The sequence below is a fragment of the Oreochromis niloticus genome, linkage group LG15 (genome assembly GCF_001858045.2).
Source record: "Oreochromis niloticus isolate F11D_XX linkage group LG15, O_niloticus_UMD_NMBU, whole genome shotgun sequence".
Classification (NCBI taxonomy): domain Eukaryota; kingdom Metazoa; phylum Chordata; class Actinopteri; order Cichliformes; family Cichlidae; genus Oreochromis; species Oreochromis niloticus.
In genome coordinates, this window is record NC_031980.2 from 3,552,679 (window position 1) to 3,574,093 (window position 21,415).

The 21,415-nt window shown below is 38.3% G+C and overlaps 1 protein-coding gene across 14 annotated transcripts in view; it reads right to left on the bottom strand.

The window, feature by feature from the left end:
- The window catches only part of runx2b (RUNX family transcription factor 2b), a 148,556-nt gene extending 127,930 nt beyond the window's left edge, over window positions 1-20,626 (bottom strand). For 8 of the 14 annotated variants that reach the window (XR_265902.4, XR_003214292.1, XR_003214296.1 and 5 more), the window contains exons 1-2: window positions 15,767-15,876; window positions 6,181-6,384 (exon numbers count right to left, since the gene is read on the bottom strand). The gene's annotated coding sequence lies outside the window, so the exon portion shown is untranslated. Of the gene's footprint in view, window positions 1-6,180; window positions 6,385-10,079; window positions 10,164-15,766; window positions 15,880-20,365 lie in introns of those variants that run through there. The other 6 variants (XM_025899198.1, XM_025899199.1, XM_025899196.1 and 3 more) reach the window with 6 other exon arrangements.
- Window positions 20,627-21,415: the final 789 nt, after the last annotated feature.

The window sequence follows — 21,415 nt, forward strand, 5'->3', positions numbered from 1 at the left end:
GGAAAAAGTGGAGAAAAAAAAGAACAAATAGCGAGCAGACCGCTGAGTGGAGATCTAATCTAGAAAAATGGTTATGCGCCCGTGTTAACATCGTAAGTGGTTTAAGATAGACTAAATCTGATCAGTGATAGGAGTCGCCGGCAATTCTCTTATTGTAACACTGGCACTTGAAGTTCCAATTAAATAAAGTCCTATACAGCATATTAAAGACGCAAACAGCTGCCATGTTAAATCCTGAATTCGTAGACTTTGCACACAGATGCTTCATGGCAATAATAGCCCAATTACACGCTAAGAAGAAAATGTGCATACCAAAACATGAATACTCCATGCTTCAGGAAACTGTCTAAGCTTCTCCAAACACAAGAAAGAGACAGACTTGGTTTCTGGAATAACAATAAGAGCTTGTTACTGTAACAGCAAAGCCTCATTTGTTAGCATTATGTATCTAAATACCATCTAAAAACCATGGCTCATTCTGATTAAGCAGGATCTTGTAACAGTGTAGCCTTTCAAATAGCTTGTATAGGTCCCGTTAACGTATATCTCCTGTTTGGACCTGAGCAAACCAAGCAGTAAAGTTTCATGCTGAACTGAGTTTAAAGAGAGCTTTCTTTGACTTTATCTGAGCCTGATCGAGGGACTCGTACATTAGGATTACAGTGGAACAATATCATTTAAAAAGGTGTTTTCCTTTTCCCTCTATCTGTTTTTGTCATCAGGTGTGGATACTGCAGGGCCATTTGACAGAGATGTTGAACAGGTTTCAAGCATGAAAGAGGATAAGAGAGCTCATTAAGAGCACAGACTAACTTTAACCAAGGTTCTGCTAATTCAGCTCTTTCTACAAAAGGCGATAGGATCAGGCACCTGGCTTTTGCTTAGACAGGCTTTGCATGTCCGTGTAATCCAAAGAGACAGCATGGGCAGGACTCGAGCTTCTCGTTAGAATATCCCAGAACACAACAACATAATCGTGTCATTAGCCTTGGGCCATTCTGCCACATTGTTATTGCGGGTGGGAGACACTGGATTTGATTTCAGCAGACTTAGCTGACCTCTGCCTCACAGCCCACCAGAACAGGGGAACTACAGCATGCTGTCCTCCACTCTGGCACCAAGCCTAGCCAAACATTTTAACTTTCATAGACAAAAACAAAACCGTTTCACCCTTCTTTCCCTCATTTCTTCCAGTTGTAAAATGTTTTTTTTATAAAGCTTTATGGAGACATGTTTCTACTGACTTTTTGTGCTGCTGCTGCAAAATTCGAGCAAAATTCAAGCACTGTGATCCTGTGTTGATTATTTTGCTTTTTGTCTTTTTCTTTACTCCTTAATGTGTTATTCATCCTGTTCCGTGTGTCTCCAGGCACACTTCAGAAATGGATATAAAATAAACAGTCGTGTTTTCGCCCCATCACTAGCCCTTGACTGCATATACCTGTAACAATAAACAGCTGGGTTTCTGGGCTTGTTTATACTCATCTCTAAGCGTTTGAGGACAGAACCACAACAGGAACTAGACTGTGTATATGGATTTGCTAGGCAGACGCCCACTGTGAAGCGCAGGGTTGGTGGATGTTACTAGACCATGATAGAGCGGAGGCTGCTGGTAGGTAGTGTGCACTCTGTCTGGCAGGGCTGAGGTTTACCTTGGAGTGACACCAACCATCTGCATGCTATAAGGACTAAATTGCCAGCTTGATGTCCAGCATGCAAGACAAAAACTTTCTACATACATGAGGATGGTGTGTATTTGTGGGTGTAAGGGTGTAAAACAGAACCAGACAGAGACGGTACAAAGTTAGAGAACAGACAGCCAGTAATAGGTAAAAAGAAGCATTCAGTAGCAATTATGGAAGACTAAGGTAATTTCCATTTTATTGCCTCATTTTCAATAAAGACGTGTCATCAAGATTTTATATCAAGCACAATCACATAATTGGTTTGTTTTTTTTGGGGACAACTTTTAACAGATGGCCAATATGCAGCCATGTAAATGTGCACATGATCTTTAACTCTTTCACTCTTACATGTATGTTTTTTCATGATAAGAAAGATATTTTAAATTCTATTTGAAATATATAAATTTCAGAATAAAATCATGAAAAACTGTGCTGAATATTTGAGGTTTTTAGCCAGTTAATCCCCTAAACTGAGACCCCGCTGGGCCTATGCACAGGGTATTGTTTCTAGCTTGCCTATGTATCTTATTAGCCGACTGTTCCTATTAATTGTTTTTGTAAATGTAAAATAATATATTTAATATCATTAAAAAAGAAGCTAAAAAGGGAATAATCAGGTAAATGTCACAACTTAATACTGAAGGTACTGTCGTGTGGAAAATTAAGTACACTCTTTTTTTCTCTCATAGGATTTAAGAAGGGTAAGTTTACCAGCTGTTGCTGCTGGTTTATCAGCAAGTGTGAGCACATCTATTAAAAGCAGAAGTTTTGGCAATTTGCTAGTCTGGAGCATTTAAGGGTGTGTTAACACAATGACACAATCCTCCCAGGGGTGGACAGCTGCAAATCTCCCACAGAATGGCAGAAAAAGAAAAGAATCAAGATGTTACAATGCAGTCAAAGTCCAGACCGCTACCTGACTGAAACACCGTGACGGGACTTAAAGAGAGCTGTGCATAAAAGAATGCCTACAATCTTCGATGGACTGTAGTACTTTAAGATAAAAAGTTAAGATGTAAAAAAAAGTATAGGATTTATCTGCTAAAAGATCAATATTTTCCATATGACTAAAACTGATTTTCAAGTATGATTTCAGTAACTCACCTACACATGGTACTTTGTTAAGTGTAGAGCAGCTGTGGCAGGTGTTCTAGTTTTAATCTCCACATTTCAACTTTTTCTAAAAATGTTATTTTGACTTTATGAAAAGAAAACAATAACTTGATAAGGTGCTGATAGAGATGGCTCTACAAAGCTACTGAATCATTGGCTTCTACTTAGTTTTTCACAGGATTGCACAGAGTGAAAAGTTTATATGTAGTTATATATGCATTACTTTCTATTCATGCTGGAAGTGAGAAAAAAGCAGTCCTGCTGTTTTGTCTGAGGCACCACACAACACATTTTGTTAGTAGGCAGATAGTACTACACAAATAAGTGCAATGTTAAATTGTAACTGTTTCATGTGCTTATGGGAACTGTTCAACAGCATCTTGAGCCATCGCCAAATCTACAGTCATGTTTTGTTTTGAGCAAAAAATAAAAGTCTTTTAAAAGGTGACACTCAGAGACAGCTAATTTACTCTCTGCAGCTTCCATGAAGTAAACTGAATGTTTTAGTGTTTTTCAGTTCACCGTTTTAAATTTAAGGCCAACTCACTTCGGTGCTGCTTCCAGATACAGCAGGCAGAATTCTTTGTTGTTCTCAGTTAGAAGACTGTATGCTATCAGCTGAAAATCTAACTAAGCCACAGGCTGGTAAACTTTATGCAGCACTTACAAACTAAACAATCAGATGGTTTTCCTCGGAAGCCGTAGTCACAGTATGAGATTTGTTTTCAGTTTTGATCGCTACTTTATTTCTTTGGAACTGATCAAAGAACTTAGTTTTCCAGTTCGTTTGTGTTCTTGTGTAACACTTGAAGCTTTTGCCAAGTCATAATTACGATTTTAGTTCATTATAAATGCCCAACACAGTTAGTACATTTATTATGTTTAACTTCTCACAGAAAGCAATTCATATTTAAACTAAAATTAACTTTCTCATCTCACTTAAGCTTACAGGTTCTTTTTTACTCCTAACAGAAATAGTGACTTAATTTATACTGTGATATAGATCAGTATTGACTGATAAAATTGTTGTGATTAAGACTTTTTTCCATCGCCCAGCTGTAATTTATGGCACTGGAATCATTGGAAAAAATGGAGTTCCTCACTGGAAAATTCATATGAACCCTTCTCAAGTTGGAACACCAATTTGGAAAGCTGGCAAAAAGTTTTGTACATAACTTGCAGGATATTCGGTATGCAACATAAACAGAATAGTAGCACAGAAAAGAAACATGCCAGAGTAATACACTTTTGATTCATGCTGGAAGTTTGCTTCTTTCAGATTTTTGCTAACATTTTAAACATTTTTTGCTGTCCGTCCTGAGTGGACGCACTAGATTAGTTAGATAAGTTTTTTTAATGGCAGTAATCTGGTAACAAGCCAGTCAAAGCAATATTCATTTTGTATGTCCTGGAAACAACTATCAATGTGTCATTTAAATTCTCTGAGCTATAAAACAACACATCATCTTTTCAGCATCAATCTTTCCCACGTTCCAAATTAAAAGGACATGAATGCAGTGAAGTCGGAAGAACAACCTCCCAACTGAGGAAGTGGGACCATCCAAGGACCTTGTGAATTCACACTTAGGGTAACCTTGAGAATTGGCAGTTTGTGCTATAAAGTGTCTTGCTGTAGCAACTTCACTAAATCTAGTTGGGATTATGGGTTGGCCCACACACAATCATAATGGTTTGCTCAGATATGCAGAGAAAGTTTCATAAATAATATTCCCAGCGTCTCAAGACACAACATGCCGGACAGACGTCTTTAATTCAACTGACAGGAAAATTAAAAGCCTTCATTACCCTAAAGTCATCTAGGGGAAACAAACTTTAACAGCTCAGATCAGCACACTATGAATGCGATGGTCTGAGCTGAGCCAATCCCCAGCCAGCTCTGGGCTTCTGATTCGTTTTCCAGAAGGATGTGGGACTCGCTAGTGTGGCAGCTGCTTAAAATAAAGTGACAATTTTTAATGGGGTTTCAAACCTCAGCGAGTCACTGCATCCTGCCAAGCCCCCAGAGATGGCAAACATCCAAACCCTGGTTTTATCAGACAGGACACGGAGGAGTGAGCTTGTTCTCTCAGCTCAGTTCCATAAGGAGGCCCGAATGCAGTCAACCATTTACTACTATTTTGTGGAAGTGCCTTTCCCATCAGCAGGGGCTTTTTATATGTGCCATACGTGCACACACGACTAACGGGCTCTGAGCTTTGAGGTGAACGCTCGCCTAACAATCAATGGCATCAGAAAATCCTGTTAAGTTCAGTTAAAGCTCTGGTCAGTTTGTGGGGTCTGAGTGAAGCTATTTTCATGGTAATGATAAAAACCTGATGAAAAACAGGTTTTCACTCAAATTGTGGCTTGAGTGTAATATGCACCGTATTGCCTGATCTCTTTTGACTCTCTCCGTTACAGTCAGTTGAGTCTACGCTCTGATCAGGGCCAGCTGAAAGAGGTGTTCAGTCACACACAGCGAGAAAGAGACACGAAGCTTGAGACTAACAGGAAATGCAATTACTGTCTGTCTGAACGCAGCTTTCCTCAACAGTATGACCAATTTCACAGTAATTTTAGTGAGTCAACAAGTTCTAAGTAATTATTATAGACACCTTCATGTTTTCACACGGCACACAGCTCCCCTTTGTGGTTTTATCCCTTGGCCATTTGATCCTTCTAATCATCTACATGCTATTTAAACTGTACACAGGAGCAGCAGGCCCCTACAAATCCCTAGAGGCGGCCCACCACCTCTGTGTTTATGGAATACTGTCATTTAAACACTGTGTCAACAGGTATCAAGTTCCTGCTTTGGTTTCTTTCCTGTTTTAGGGCTGCTAGTGTACAGTAAAAGTGGACACTTCGCTGACAGTGTGCTGTCAGAGCCTCGGGTAGTCACTAGATACATTACGCTGCAGATCACTATGAAACTGCACCAAGTTGTGTCTGACAGGTTAATATTTGACTTTTGAGGTGAGGGAAATGCTGCAAACAGCTTCGAAATGAATGGCTGCAGGGCAGATATCGCAACTCTAAAGTGGCGCCTGCCCCATCACTTAATCAAACAGTCATCCAGAGAAGGTGAAATAAGATCTTGGATCAGTGACTTCAGAAATCTGACAATTGCAGTGGTGTGATGCTCTCAAATGTTGCATGCCCCTTACAGGAACTGCTGTACACACTCACGTTCGCTTCCCACACTCCGCAGATTCATTACTTCCAGTCCTATATTGTTTTCACCGAGGCTAGTGAGAGCCAGTAAGGCATGTAATGGCATGCTGCAAGTGCAGTTGGTTGGAAACTACAATAATTGGGACTGAACATATACACCTTCAAAGAAGTTCAGTCACAGCCAAAAAGCCAGCTCATGTTCCCTTACCTGCATGCTGGCCAGGTTGCTGTTATAGCTGTTGTTGATGTTATTCGCCTGTCTCTCAATTAACTCTTTTGCCACACGAATAGACTCCAACTGCACCATCTTGGATTCTGCACCCTCAGTGAGTTTGGCCTAACGGCATATGAGCCAGTTCTCCACCTGCTGCAATATCTTGCTAGAGGGGCTCTCCAAATCATTGCAGATCTTCTGGAAAGCAGAAAAAAAAAATACAACCCTTAAAAAATAAAATACTCAAATACAAGCAGCGTGAGCCAAAATTTTTATTTCCACGTGAACTATGCAAAACTTTCACCTGTTTGAGACACAGTTTGTAAACAGAAGCGATTATAGTACAGAGGCGGGTTAACCAACATCTCAAAAGAATCATCAAAGCAACAGAAATACAAATTTAACAGATTTGTTAGCTCGACTTTAAATGTGAGTTGAAGTGACAGGCTCTGTATACAGCCAGCTGAATCCAAAGCTTCATTACATCTCTGGGAAGAACCATGAGACTAGATCAGACCATGAAAAGGGACGATTTCAAAAAGAATGACATCTTTAGTGATCCCAATTGCAATCTTCAGCTATAGGCCCAAGTCAGAGGCTACCTCTCAGCCATGACTGCTGAATAAAAGCCCTGAGAGATGAAACACACCACACCATGAAACACGACTTTGTATGCAAACAGCCAGTGAATGAGTGGGTGGATTATCCAAACAAATATTTTAGGGAATTCCCCATAATATCCCCATCATAAATCAATGAATTCAAGCTACTACTTTGCTTACAGTGCTGCTGAACTAGACCCAGAAAGACACATGCTGCAGGCTTATCTGACTGACAATTTTTAGTTTGTTTATGACTCTCAACTCTAAAAGTATTTCTTCAAGCTCACCTTAACTTTGAGGTTATGACGCCTAATTTCATGCCAAGCATAAAATCAGCATGTTAGCATTGTCACTGCATGTTCATGTTAGCATAGTAACATTAGAAGTTAGCACTATGGCACAGGGCTAAGAACTGTGCTGTAGTGCTAACTTCTAATGTATTTTTGTGGATTGTTGCATGTATGGCAAAACAACCAAATTATACACTAAATCCTGCAACCTATAAGACAAATCAACAATCTAAACACATATGAAGGCTAACAAGAGCTCATTGTGCCTTTCCAGTCTTATGATTTTTCAGAGAGCTATGCACGAGAAGCTCTTCCATTCACACAAATATGGTGACTTTCACCAGGCATGAAAAACCTCCTGGGTTATCATTCCCACGGTGTCAAAACTGTCACTGGACTCTCAAAGATGTGCACAAGGTGTTCCTTTGGCAATTGGGCTGTGGCAGTGTTTGACACTGAAAGCAAACAGGCTTGTTTGGAAAAGTGACAAAGTATACACGAGGAAGTAGTAACGGCAGCGGCTGCCTAAATTACAAGAATGTCAACCAGAAGGTCACAAATGGCGTGCCACTTGGGAGCACTTAATTGTGCTTTGACTCTTAGAACTGAAGAAGCTTCTCGGATGAGAGGTGAAATGTCTTCAAGCAACTCAAAGTCCAGACGCTTTTCTTTCCAAGCTCAGACTACGATGACCTGGATGACTGAGAACCTTCACAGACACTGTGTTTTGTTTTCACTCTCTGTTTGCTTAAGTTTGAGCACCACAACTGCCTGTAAAGGTTTACAAAAAGATCAGGATTTGGTTGAAAGTGCAGACTTTCGTGTTAAAAGAATTACCCTCAAGCATATCCACTGCATTCAAACATCACATCAAGGGGTCCTGAATCATCACATATACATGTAGCAAGTTTGTAGCAAGACTGAACATACTCCTGCTGCGATCAGTGACTCAAGGCACAAATGTCAAAGAACACCTTGTGTGTATCTGCGTGACGCCAGCAGCTTTGACAAAATGTCAGTATTTGACTCCCTGGGAATGAAGACAGACGTCCATGTACACTGACACTGCACAAGTGATTGCTGTGAGTTCAGCCTGTCTGCGCATAGCTCTGTCAGAGCCAAAATGATTAAACAAATACCCCCTTTGTGCACAGCAGCCTTGATTAGGCTGAGTTTCATGTACCTCTCTGTAAAAGAAATACAGGAAAGTGCCGTTGGTGGTGCCAGAATTTACTTGCCCTGTTCAAACACCGTTCCCATCAAAGTTGTTTTAACTCTCTCACATGGAAACTACATTTATCATGCCTCTCCTGAACATTCGGAGAACCAGTATGATTATCTGACTGAAAGATAAATATTGAAACTTTATCTGCATTAGTGGTCGCAAAATGCTGGCATCAATAACTTCGAGCAGGAGATTGTTTTAACTGCAATGACACGAGTGGAAATAGGATTGTTGTGGTGCGCTTAATGGAGTGCGGGATTTTTTACCAGCCCAACATTAGTGATGACGCAGAGACAAACTACACAATATTTTGCAATGTTCAACAAGGGAGAATCATCATCGGTTGCTCTATGCGTTTAAAATAACCATTATTATTATTTATACCATTTAAAAACTAAAACAACTGGTTCAAAATAACACCCAGTCAATAAGAGGTTTTTCGTAATGTTTACCTCAGGTGGAGAGTAATGTGTCTGAATGAAAGAGCAGAAAGCTCACATCTAAACCTGATATTTAAATTCTGTTTACTACAGGACAAAAATATTACAAAAAACTCACACAAAAGAAAAGTGTTGAGATAAGCAATCCTGCCCTCTAGTGGTGACAATCTAAATTGCACCCTAAAACAAATTACTGATTACTTAGTCAAGAAGAACTTAAATGGTGCATGTTTTGGTTATTGATTAATCCTGGAATAAGACTGTCTGCTTCCAGCTTTTCAGTTATTTTATTTGTTATTAATGACAATAAAGAAAATATATTTTAGTTTGGGGCTTAAGATAATAACACATTTAAAGTGTCACCTTGAGTATTTTTGCATGTAACACCTAAGTAAGGATTGAGGAAATAATAAAGAAAAACAGTTATCTGTATTATTCAAAATAATACAGATAAATTGATAATTATTGCTGTCTTGCTGAATTTCTCTAAAACGTGTTACAATTATATTAATATAGAAACAAACTCAAAATATTTTTCTCCTTATAGCTGTAAAGTTAAAAAAGGTAGATAGCCTTTTATTGCCCTTTGATGACTCTTTAAAATAACCCACTACTATAAGTTTTTAAAGAGCCGAAAAAAAAAATCAGAGGTTATCTTTCTCATTATATCTCAAAAAACCTATCGTCTCGCACTAATAATGATCTCGTGTAGGTAATAATATACAGACATCCTTCTTAGGAGCTGTTCATCCCTGACACACTCAGACTTTGTCTTCCTTGAGCTTTCGGTCTCCGTGTGAGATGACACATCATGAATAATAAATGATCCATCTTTAGGATTCTTTTCATTTAATATTCTTAGAATGACTTTTCCTCCACACAGCTACTGAATACATTACACTCAAATCCCTTAAAGAAAAAAAAATGCATTATTGAACTGAGGTGTTGTTCTTCTGCTGCTCTAGAAGTTTCAGGAGACACAAACGGGCACCACTGCTCTTATCAAGGCGCTGTAGCAAACGAAACACGGCCTTACATGTATCATTCACGAGGAATGCTTGTAAGGGGAGGTTTTACTGTTCTACCTGCCAGTTGACAAGCCTGCAAAAGCTTGTCTTATGGTCTTTTTTAAATAACTGGATACATGCAAATAATACGTAAAGACCTATATTCCATTTAAAAAGGTTAACCCAAAATGTTGTCCAACAAAGTCCACTCTGCTGGGGGAAAAATGGTGACAAATAAAATAAAAAAGTTAAAAGCTACATTACAGTTTTAACCTTTTTAAATCAGTCCTTCACCCAACAAAGCCCCAGGTTTGACCTCCTCGCCTCACCTCCTCCCTGCAAGCTTTGTGATCATCTTTACGGTGTGAGTCTTGTGTTCAGCTCCTGCTCTGCCACATCTCTGACCCATGTACCTGTTAGGGATGCATCAGTTATCAAATTATGATGTCTGATGGTATTGGGCCAGTCTTTTGATTTAGTTTTAAAGGAAAGTATTTGTTTCAACTCTCCATCACACACTGTTTTAATATGGGTGGCATACATATGTTGCCAGAGCAATACCACCGTAGGGCAGCAGACACATTAAACCACTGAGCTTGATAAATGCCAATATCAGTTATCAGAGCCTCCCTGTCGCCTATAAACTCCTAAAGGTCAGTTTCAAAACCTCTAGAGATCATTTTTGAACAAGAGACAAAAACTGACATTTGTTAATATAATGCACACGTTCTAAAATTAGGCATGTTTAGACTTTGTAAATATTGGTGCTGTGATAAAATACATTTGTAAATCTAAAAATGCATGTTTGTGTATTATATAATGCTCTTGGCTGTCTTATTTATTATCAGCCATAATGTAAGGATTAGCTTTGCTGAGGTAATACTCTACACATGTAATATTCTTCAACACTAGTGAAGAAGTTTATTTTGTGGAAAAAGCCCTTGAACTCAAAAAGGTGCATTTTTACATCGTATAATCATTACACATTAGATGAAATATTTTGGGCCCTTTTTTGTTTTTAATTTGACAACTATGGATTATTTTAGTATGTCAGGTTTTTAGAATATTTTGCTTTGAGCTTGAGAAAAAATTACTACTTAAACAGTATAAATTATACTGTGTATTACTGAAACTAGTTCAGCACACCAAACACAATCACTGAGACGACTGTCCACTTAACAGCTGTCTTGATGTGAACAAGCCACAGAAGATCATTGCTGAAAAGGGTCGCTGTTCACGGAGGGCTGCCGGTAAGCGTAAGAATGGAAAGTTGACTAGAAGAGTGGTAGAAAAGGGTGAATGCAACATGGATGACAACACCACTGAGAAGACTGTCAAGAAAAGTGTATCTGTATCTCCATAAAGCTGAGCTGCTTTATACAGATTTCCTTTTGCAGCAGGACTTAACACCTGCTCAGACAGTGGAAACTACTGTGCTTGTTAGGCCATTCAACTCAGCTGACCCGAGCCCACACTCTATGGGGTATAAGAGTAAAATGAGAAACAACACAGCAACCTGGGCTTCAGTAACACCTCAGCAGTGCCACAAGATGAACATCACAATGCCATGCCACACTGAGGCAGTAATTCACGGTAAAGGAACCCCAAATGCTGAGTATATAAATTATTATATTTTTCAGAGGTTGGATATTTGTGCATTGTAAATCCTTTGTTAATTGCTCTTATAAAATATTCTAATAATTTGAGGTATTGGATTTCAGATTTTCATGAACTATAAACCATAATCATCAAAATTAAAAAGGAAGAATGGCTGGAAATATGAGACTTTACTTGTAATATACACAGAGTATATGAAAGTGTACCTTTTTTAGTTAAATTCCAAAAATATGAATAAACAAATGAATAAAAGCGTTTTCACAATATTTGTTTTACTTGCACTGGTACATGCACAGGAGAGCACACTGCAGTGTCTTTTTGGAAATAGCTTATACTTCAATAATTTACCTTAACACTGTGGGAGGGGGGAGAAGATTAATGTTCATGGAGTTAGATTTTTAGCTTTGCTTGCAATGTCTTCAACAACAGCTAGGGGGCTCTGGCTATTAAGAATGATCTTTCCATCCTATTACACAGAGAAACTGATTTATTATTTTATTTACACAGTGTTGTCATAGTAACTGATATTGATCATTCAGTATGGAATAGCAGTGAGCTAAGGCCAGTCTCTTAGTAGTCAGTGAGTGAGTATTTTTAACAGAACAAAACTACCGTATAATGTTAATTCTGTGCACCTTAAAACTGAAGTACAGTTAATTAATACTGTGTTTGTCCTCCAATCACAGATGCCCAAAGTAACACACTGCACTTTGTTTCTACTCTTTAGGGGCAGCTATAGGCCGACTGGTGTGAGCAGAGCTGTCTTTTTCACTACATCTGTGCGAACGATGTGGGTGGAAAACTTTGTTTGAATTTTGTCTCGGCTTGTGATAATGACTGCCTGTCTTCATGTAATATACTATAGCAACTGCACAGTCCTGACACTTGTGATAATTCAAAATAAACTGAATTAAATTAAATTAATAAGATTAAATTAAATTAAATATAATTCTCAAACTTTCCACAGCAGAAATTACAAACTAAACTCATTGTAATTTCTGTTTTATATAACCCACATATCTGGACACATAACCTAGTACACAGTTTGAACACACAGGGCTGCAACATTAATCCCACAGATTCCTTATTCAACATAAAAAGAAATCAATACATGATTGATATAACAAATTGTTTATACAAAAGCTTTATATAGTTAATCAAATTACTACTGAAAACCAGTATGAACCTGGAGATAACAAGCAGAACTCTGAGACACCGGGGTTCAGTATGACTAAGTAATCCTATAAGCCTGCTTCAAGTATCAAGTTATTAGCATTTAGATATGAAAAATATTGATATTCAGTATACATCTGACACTCTTATACCACTCAGCGTAATTATGACATCTTGTAGTACATGTAGATAATAACATGAGTCAAACGTTGGTGGTGAAAAAGGAGCTATAAAAAAATAAAATAAAATAAAAAATCTTGACATTATGTGGTTCTCTGTGCTAATGAAAACTTCCTTTCTTCCTTCACCGCCATAATAGTAATGGGCTTATTATTGTCCAGGATCATTTGCAAGCTATTAAGAGCCGACACAAAGTAACTATCTAAATGTGCTCCTACTTTATCAAGAAAAGGTTCTATTATGTCATCATTTCCATTATTTGTGGAGAAAAGGAGCTCTGTGAGGCAGCACTTAGTCAAGCAGTGCTTGACATAATTTAGTTTAGAGTATAAGCATGCTAAGACACAGTGCAATGGTACAAAAGCCAAATGCTACAAATGTTACATTTACCCATTTGTCACATTCAGAAACACTACATGAAACACCCTGAATTCCTTTTCTTTTAATTGTTAACATATAACTTATCATCTGTGAAGGACGGCAGTGTGGCAGACAGGATGTGGTCCCGAATGCAGAATGTAGAAGAAAACTAAAAAAAGTAACTTTAATGATGGGTTCTTTCACAAAACACAAGAAGTAGCAGGACAGGAAAACATGGGACTCTTCCAGAACAAGAAAACACAACCATGAGAGAGTATTTAACAGAGGACAAGACTGGTGATGGCCAGAGGGGCCGATGGCGCGATATGGCAGCCTCGCTTCCGTCAGTCTGCCCCAGGGCAGCTGTGGCTACAACTGTAGCTTGCCTCCACCAGTGCGTGAATGTGAGAGTGAATGAATAGTGGAATTGTAAAGTGCTTTGAGGGTCTCGAAAAGCGCTATATAAATGCAATCCATTATTATTATCATTAAGACAGTGAGAGGACAGCTGAAACTAATCACAGATGGTGAGACAAGGGAAGTAGAACTAAATAAAAGACTATCAAAATAAAACTGTAAATAACTCAAGCTGAGACCAGGACTCAAACATAAGAACTTGACACAGAGACAGAAAGCAAACGAACACAAAAAAGGAGGAACAGAATAGAAACACATCAACTAAAGCAGTAGAGGAACTACCGCACAAGGAAAGAAAAACTAATATCATAAAAAGAAGGCTAAGGAGCACAAGCATAAATCCCATCTGAAAACCAAAAGGAAGTCACAAACCTACAAAGCACTGATGAAACTAAAGATCTTTAGAACAGAGGCTCAGAAGTAAAGGCAGAGATACTTGCATCAAGGAGAAGGAAAACAAACAAGACATGTAAACACTAGGAAACAACAGAAAGCTAAACATCAACAATCCAGAATGCAGGGCCATAATACAAAAACTACAAAACTAGAGAAAACTCAAACATCCCAACTCAGAACCCTGGGATCAAGACCCGGGCACCGTGACATCATCAGTCTTTGACTGTAACTTTATAATAAATGAATTGGCAACAGATTAGCTGGATCTGTGTTACATGGAACAAATATGTCTCTGAAAGCAGAATAACTTAAACTTATACGCATTACACCTTTATAATATGTGAGAAATTTCTGTTTTGTGACTAACTTGTATTTGTTATTTGAATTTATTGGGGTATATTTTTTGTTTGTATTTTCTGTATCTGTGGCACCTTTCTGTGTGGTGAACATGCATTAATTGCTGTTTTTTTTGTTTGTTTGTTTTTTAACAGCAGCCTATTTGATTTAGATAAACACAGGTGTTAGCACTCACATTAATTAAGACACATGTTTGAGCAACGAACACATAAGCTGAAAGGCTTCAGGCCCCTGAGTTTCAGTCTACCCTGGACAATTCGCTGCTTTTTATTCCGTCTTGTGCTCTTCGTGTCTGCTCTGTATTACGCGGTCAAAATAAAGGCTGGAAAAATTAAGCTGCACTGCACTGAGCCTCCTAATAACTCTGTCTTCTATAATCAGGGATTAAAGTGGGATGTGACAGGTGAGGAAGCCTTAATATCAGGTTTAGCAGTGTAGCGTGGGGAAAACAATTACTTAAAAAATACATCACGTAACACCTTGTTTTGTGAGCCTGTACATACAGATTTTTCTTAACGTACCGGCTGTGATCAGCTGACGTGTGCTGATTTAGCTGACAAGAGCTAAGCAGATTTTTCATAAGTTATATAGCTGATTTTCAACTCACTGGCAACAAAGTACGTTTAAAATGCAGAATTTGGTGAGTGAATTAAATCTTCACCATAAATTAAAAGGTCGAAACCTTTAACTGAGTCCTACCACTGACCATGAACAACACAGCCTGCTGTGCACCAATCCAGCATAGTCCATCACTGAAAATCTCACCAAAATACTGTAAACTCACCAGTTCAAACGGCGTGGCATTTTCGCACACAACCATTTGAAAAACACAAGTATAGTATAATACAGGATTTTGCAAGAGATTTTACAAAAGCACACATATGAATATATGTGTGTGAATGTGTGTGTGAATGGGTGGATGACTGGATGTGTAAAGCGCTTTGGGGTCCTTAGGGACTAGTAAAAGCGCTATACAAATACAGGCCATTTGCCATATAGCTCCAAAATCTGATGTCTAGTGCAGCGGTCCCCAACCCCCGGGCCACAGACCGGAGTCGTTTGGTACCAGGCCACAAGAGTTGAGGCTCAGGTGTTAAATTTATGGTTTTCAGGGTTTTGAATCAGTTTTTATCATTTTTTTTTTTTTAAATTGTTTTTATCTTTTTCCCTGGGTATTTTCCCGTGTGCTATGAATAAATATTCTTTTTTGGTACAGGTACTGGTTTTATTTTGTTGTATTTATTTGCGACACCTTAAAGGCCGGTCCGTGAAAATATTGTCGGACAAAAACGGTCTGTGGCGCAAAAAAGGTTGAGGACCGCTGCTCTAGTGTTCCCTCCTTCTTACATCTTTTTGCATCTACAGTACTGCACATTTGCGAAAACAGTTAGTTAGCAGACACGTTTTGTATAGAAACTGTTTGTCACAAGACGGCTAGCCTAATTTGTACATCTGTTCTTATTTGTTAAATTTATTAAGATTTTTTGAAAGTTTTTAAAAAAAACAAAAACATTACCCCCGGTTGAGTTTGCTCCCCTTCTCCATCACTGGCTAAATCACGGGTGGCCAACTCCAGGCCTCGAAGGTCGGTGTCTTGCAGGTTTTAGATCTCACCCTGGGTCAACACACCTGAATCAAATGATTAGTTCATTACCGGGCATCTGGAGAACTTCAAGAAATGTTGAGGAGGTCATAAAGGCTACGTTCACACTGCAGGTCTTAATGCTCAATTCCGATTTTTTGATCAAATCCGATTTTTTTGTCTGCTTGTTCACACTACAAATAAAATGTGACAGCAAACGCGCTCTAGTGTGAACGCTCAAAGCGGCCCGCATGCGCAAAAGAAGACGTCACACACAACGCGCTCTGTTTAGACCCAGAGCAAACAATATTGTTTGACTGATGGCCCTTAATATAAAGACTTCGGACTTTACGTTTCCCAATTTTTGCTTTAAATTATTTTGTTATTTACATAATAATGTAAATAACCTAATAATGATCCTTATTGCTCTTTTAGAGGAGCGGTGCTTCAAAGGATAGCTGCAGATTTCTGTCAGAATCTGCAGATTATACAGTACAAATAAAATGTTCACGTTGTCTTCCCAACAGTTTCACTGACATCTACACTGGATGGCCAGGATTTCTTGCCATCCGGTGAAACTGTTAGGAAGACCACGTTGGAGAAATGTGAACATTTTAAATGTGAACATTTAAATCAGCTTTGATGGATCAAGGACACATCTAAAACCTTTAGGACACCGGTTCTCAAGGCATGGAGTTGACCACCCCTGGGCTAGATGGTGAGTACCACAACCAAACCTTTGCATTTGCACCGTGATGGTGTAAGCTGGCCGTGGGATTACATTATCTAATTAATACTGAGCAAGTATCTCCATTCTGTCACTGGAAGCAATGCAAGGCTCCAACACATGATAATTAACTCATTTTTCAATAATGTGCAATAATTTACTTATCAGATTTAACTGCTCATTAATTAAAGCTGCTGGAATGCCGTCCCAGCCCACTTTAACCCCTGATTATAATAAATCTACAGACTATAATATAAAAATAAATAAATAAATTTTTTTTTAAAATGTGCTTTTGTTTATTTTTAAGAGCTTAAAAAAAAAGAAGCCAACTGGATTTCTACAAGTTTGTAAATTCATTTTACCTCTCATTCAAGAGGCTTGTTCAGTTGTCCTTTTAACACAATACAAGTTAATCTCATAATACAAACCCAGTTCATTCACAAGACTATAACTGCTTTTAACACATTAATAGAAAAAGCCCTATTCCATGGGGATGAAATAAAAATTTCCACCGACTGAATGTGCAAGATTTTCATAAATCCTTCTCTGTAGTCACACAGTTCTACAAACTTAAAGCAGTATTTCATACCCCAAATGAAGCACTGCGTATGATCATATAGGACAATGTGATAATTGTACACTCCCACATCAAGTACACCCACAACTGTGGAGAGCATCAAAGACTGGTTGTGAAGTTTTCACACATAAAGTGTTACAAAGACACTTGGATAAATGTGGAGAGGGTGCAAAGTAGGCACATTCTGCAGGTTATAGCAATCAGGGTTGATGCTAGGGTTAACCAAACCAATTATCCCATTGCCGGGCTAAAATTTTCATTCCATCTCAGTTTTATGTTCAGTCAAAACGACAATAAATAAAGCGTCTGTCAATTACTAAAATGTGTACTGAGATATCAATTTTTCTACCTTTATGAAGCAAGTTAATCAATTTTTCCTTTGACAATCTACTGAGAAAATGAACTCTGACCTTCATGAACCCAACGTGGGTGAGTCTAGACTGAGTTTGTAAGGACCAGTTACACTAATAAACTTTAAATCTAAACCATGTGTCGTAACAACTTTGTATATGTAAGTTTGTGTGAATACATACGGACTTTTGAACTGCATACCCTGACTAATGATGCAGTGCTCATCTCCACATAACTACAACCAGCGATTGTCTGACCAGTAGCAATTTGATCAGTTGAGAGCGCCAAACAAACTAATAAATCAGTCAAGCTCAAATCTACATCCTTGATGGAAAAAGTGTCAAGTTTTGTGTGTACAGTACTGTGCACAGGTCCCCTCATTTCTTTACATTCTCCACCAACTTTATTAAGCAACAGTTTTAAACAATACTTTTCAAAGTTTACTCTATTTTTATTTTATTTTTTGCAGACATTGGCTGCTTTTTCTCTTATTTTCAGTCCAGTTCTTGTACCCAACCATTTTCAGATAAGTAGTGAATCATCCATCCAACCATCTTCATCCGCTTTATCCGGGGCCAGGTCACGGGGGCAGCAGCCTAAGCAGAGAAGCCCAGACCTCCCTCTCCCCAGCCACCTCCTCCAGCTTATCCGGGGGGAACACCAAGGCGTTCCCAGGCCAGTCGAGAGATATAATCTCTCCAGCGTGTCCTGGGTCTGCCCCGGGGCCTCCTCCCCGTGGGACATGCCCGAAACACCTCACCCAGGAGGCGCCCAGGTGGCATCCTTGTCAGATGCCCGAACCACCTCAGCTGGCTCCTTTCATTCAAGGATTAAAAAAGGCAACTAACTCGAGGTATGAACCAGTTTTGTGTGATCACATAACAGACAACTTAGCAAAGAACCAATTGTATCTTTCTACACTTTGTTACTAGCAGTATGTTACAAAAACACATTATTTGTGATGTAAAATGTCAAATGTAACAGTCTAATTTGTAATTTGAACAACATAATGTTTCTATGGTGAAAGTAATTCAATCTTTTACGATCTGCATGAAATTCAACAACTTAACATTTGTTGAGATGACGTGATACAATCCAGCGGTATAAGAGTGGTTAGCTGCCTGGACTCGCGCTATCACAAGATCACGCCAGAATTTAAACCACAGGGAAACCACTGGGGTCATAAGAGGAAGAAAAGCATACACACGCCACGTGTATGCTATTGCTATTTATTGTGGTTTAACCTGTCAAGGACAAAAACATAACATTTTGTATCAAGCTTTCTAATCATAGCTTTCCCTGCTTTTTTTTTATTTTTAGTATGGAGTATGGCACAGTGGTTAGCACCGTTGCTTCACAGCAAGAAGGTCCTGAGTTCAAATTCACAGTCAAAAGACATGTTAGTAGGGTTACTTTAATTGATAATCCTAAATTGTCCATAATGTTGTTTGTTTGCCCTGCGATAGACTGGCGACCTGTCTAGGGTGTACCTTGCCTCTCACCCTGTGACAGCTGGGAAAGGTCCAGCCCCCCACCCACGACCCTGATAAGGATGAGCGGAAGAAAATGCATGGATGGAGTGCAGCTATGTGAAAGTTGTTATAAATCCATTACTGTTTTATGTTAACCAGACTCTAGACTTTGTTGAAAACTCCAAAGAATAACACTTTAAATGAACTTAAAATAATCATGGAAAGAAATTCTAGGTTAATCAATTACTTTGTATAAGCATAAAGTACTTTGGTTGGAATAACGTAATATTCATGGGTTAGTTCAACTCAGTTAAATTAAGTTGGACTCAACTGCAGTAAATACGTTGACTCATCATTAATTAAATAAGTTGGTCCAACTCAAGTACATTAAGTTGGAATAACAAAATTACATGATGCTAAAATAAAGCAATTTAATCACGTGGAAATCCTTTTCCATGACTTTTTTTTATGTTCATTGAAGTAGTTATTATTTTGAGTAGAGGAAAACAAGCAAACGAGTCACAGATTCTGTAGCCTTGCCTTCAGTGACTTCCTAACCATACTTGGTCCCCATGCCAAGTAAAAGACAAACCACACTGACTGAAGCCACTTGCACAAGTGCATTGATTTAGAGCTAACACCCTGCATCAAAAGCCTGTGGCCTGTATTGAGTGGTGCATTACCTTCTCCCATTACAGCACTGGTACATAGTACAAGTACACATTTAGTACAGTGTATAGTATAATGAGAAAATAGAAGGGTTATGCAAGCTAACTTTAAAAACACCAGATGGAAATGCAGGTTTTGGTCAATAAATGTTGTCACTTGCACAGAACTAATTAGTGAGTAATGAAGAAAACGACAAATAATTATCAAAACAAACTTATTATTATTATTAAAGTTATTCTCAGAACTCAGAGCTGAGGTTCCCCTTTTCTAAGTCTGTATGTTCCAGAAGAGAAAGAGGAAGCTGTAAGTTGTTTATCACAGAAGAGTTCATGTCAAAAGTTATTAGGTAAAAAGTCATGTAGAAATCTGCTTAATGACAAATAATGAAAGGATACATTTCATGCAGCTGATCACATATATACAATATTCTCTTGACAAGCAGCATAAGATTGAACATTATACGTAAAAAGTAATTACGTCAAATAACCTCATCTATCTTATTATTTCAACATCCAAATATATACAAGACATCGCCTACTTTCGAGCTAAGCTACCTGTTGATAGGTACTACTGCAGAAACGCATTTAGCTAATTAGTTTTTTAAAAAGCTAGCATGCAGCGTACCTTATAACGTCACAATAAATAAATGAAATAAAGCATGCTAAAAACAAATTATGTTTGAGTAATTGTAGATATTAACACAATGTTTTTACAAATGTACAGTACAAGACACTCACCATTTTCCGTCATGTTAGCCACGGCCTTTTGAAGAAAGAGGAGTTCGGACTGTGTTTGTTCCCCACAAGGGGAGCTAAAATGTTATACCCCAAACAATGCACACTTCCGGAAATTAAATAAATGCAACAAAACATAAATATTATAATCACTAGTGCATATACTACACCAATTGTGTTCATATATAATTCTGAAAATATTAACTTTTATATATTATCAGACAGGCAAAAATAAATAAATAAATAAAAAGTGCAGTTTAAAAAAGAGGAAGGTGTTAAAAGTGGCTATTATGTAACATGGTGGACTAATGTCCCTGTATTAATTAATCTCCATATTTGTGTGGATGCCCTCAAAGGCATCCACACACTATTGAGTTCCTGTTTCTCTTTATTCTTTATACTTTATTCTTCAAGTTGCTTCCGTACGTTTTTTGGACTACTCCCTCAGTTTTCAGCCGATTTTCACCGTTCAAACTTTAGAAAATTCTGCTGTTTCTGCTAATGGGTACTATGACTTTTGGTGCTCATAACTTCTATACTTTTTGAGATATTGAATTTTTTATGCAATATTTTCTGCCCATTTCTGCCACATTATCAGTGGGGTCACTACTTTTCCTTGCCGGTTTGAGCTGTGTTTTAGCTCAGTGAGATGAGCAGCCGTTCTCAGACTGGGAGGCCCGGGTTCAAATCCCGCTTATGGCAACATTTGTTTCAGTTAACAGTTATACTTTTTTAACTCTTTTCAACACAAATTTCAGCTTTTTCACCCCTTTTCAGCAAAATTTTCAGTTTTTTCTGCTGTTTTCAGAAAAAAAACTCTATTCAGCAGAAATTCTGCTCATTCACCTCTTTTCAGCAGAATTTTCACCTCTTTTCAGCCCAAATTCTGCTTATTCACCTCTTCTGCAAAATTTTCAGCCTTTTCTCCTCTTATCAGCACAATTCTCAGCAGCTTCTGCTCATTTCAGCAGAATTGTCCGTCTCTCCACCTCTTCTTTGTGAGAATGAGTTTGACTCATTGAGAGTGACTTTGGCTCAGTGAGATGAGTAGCT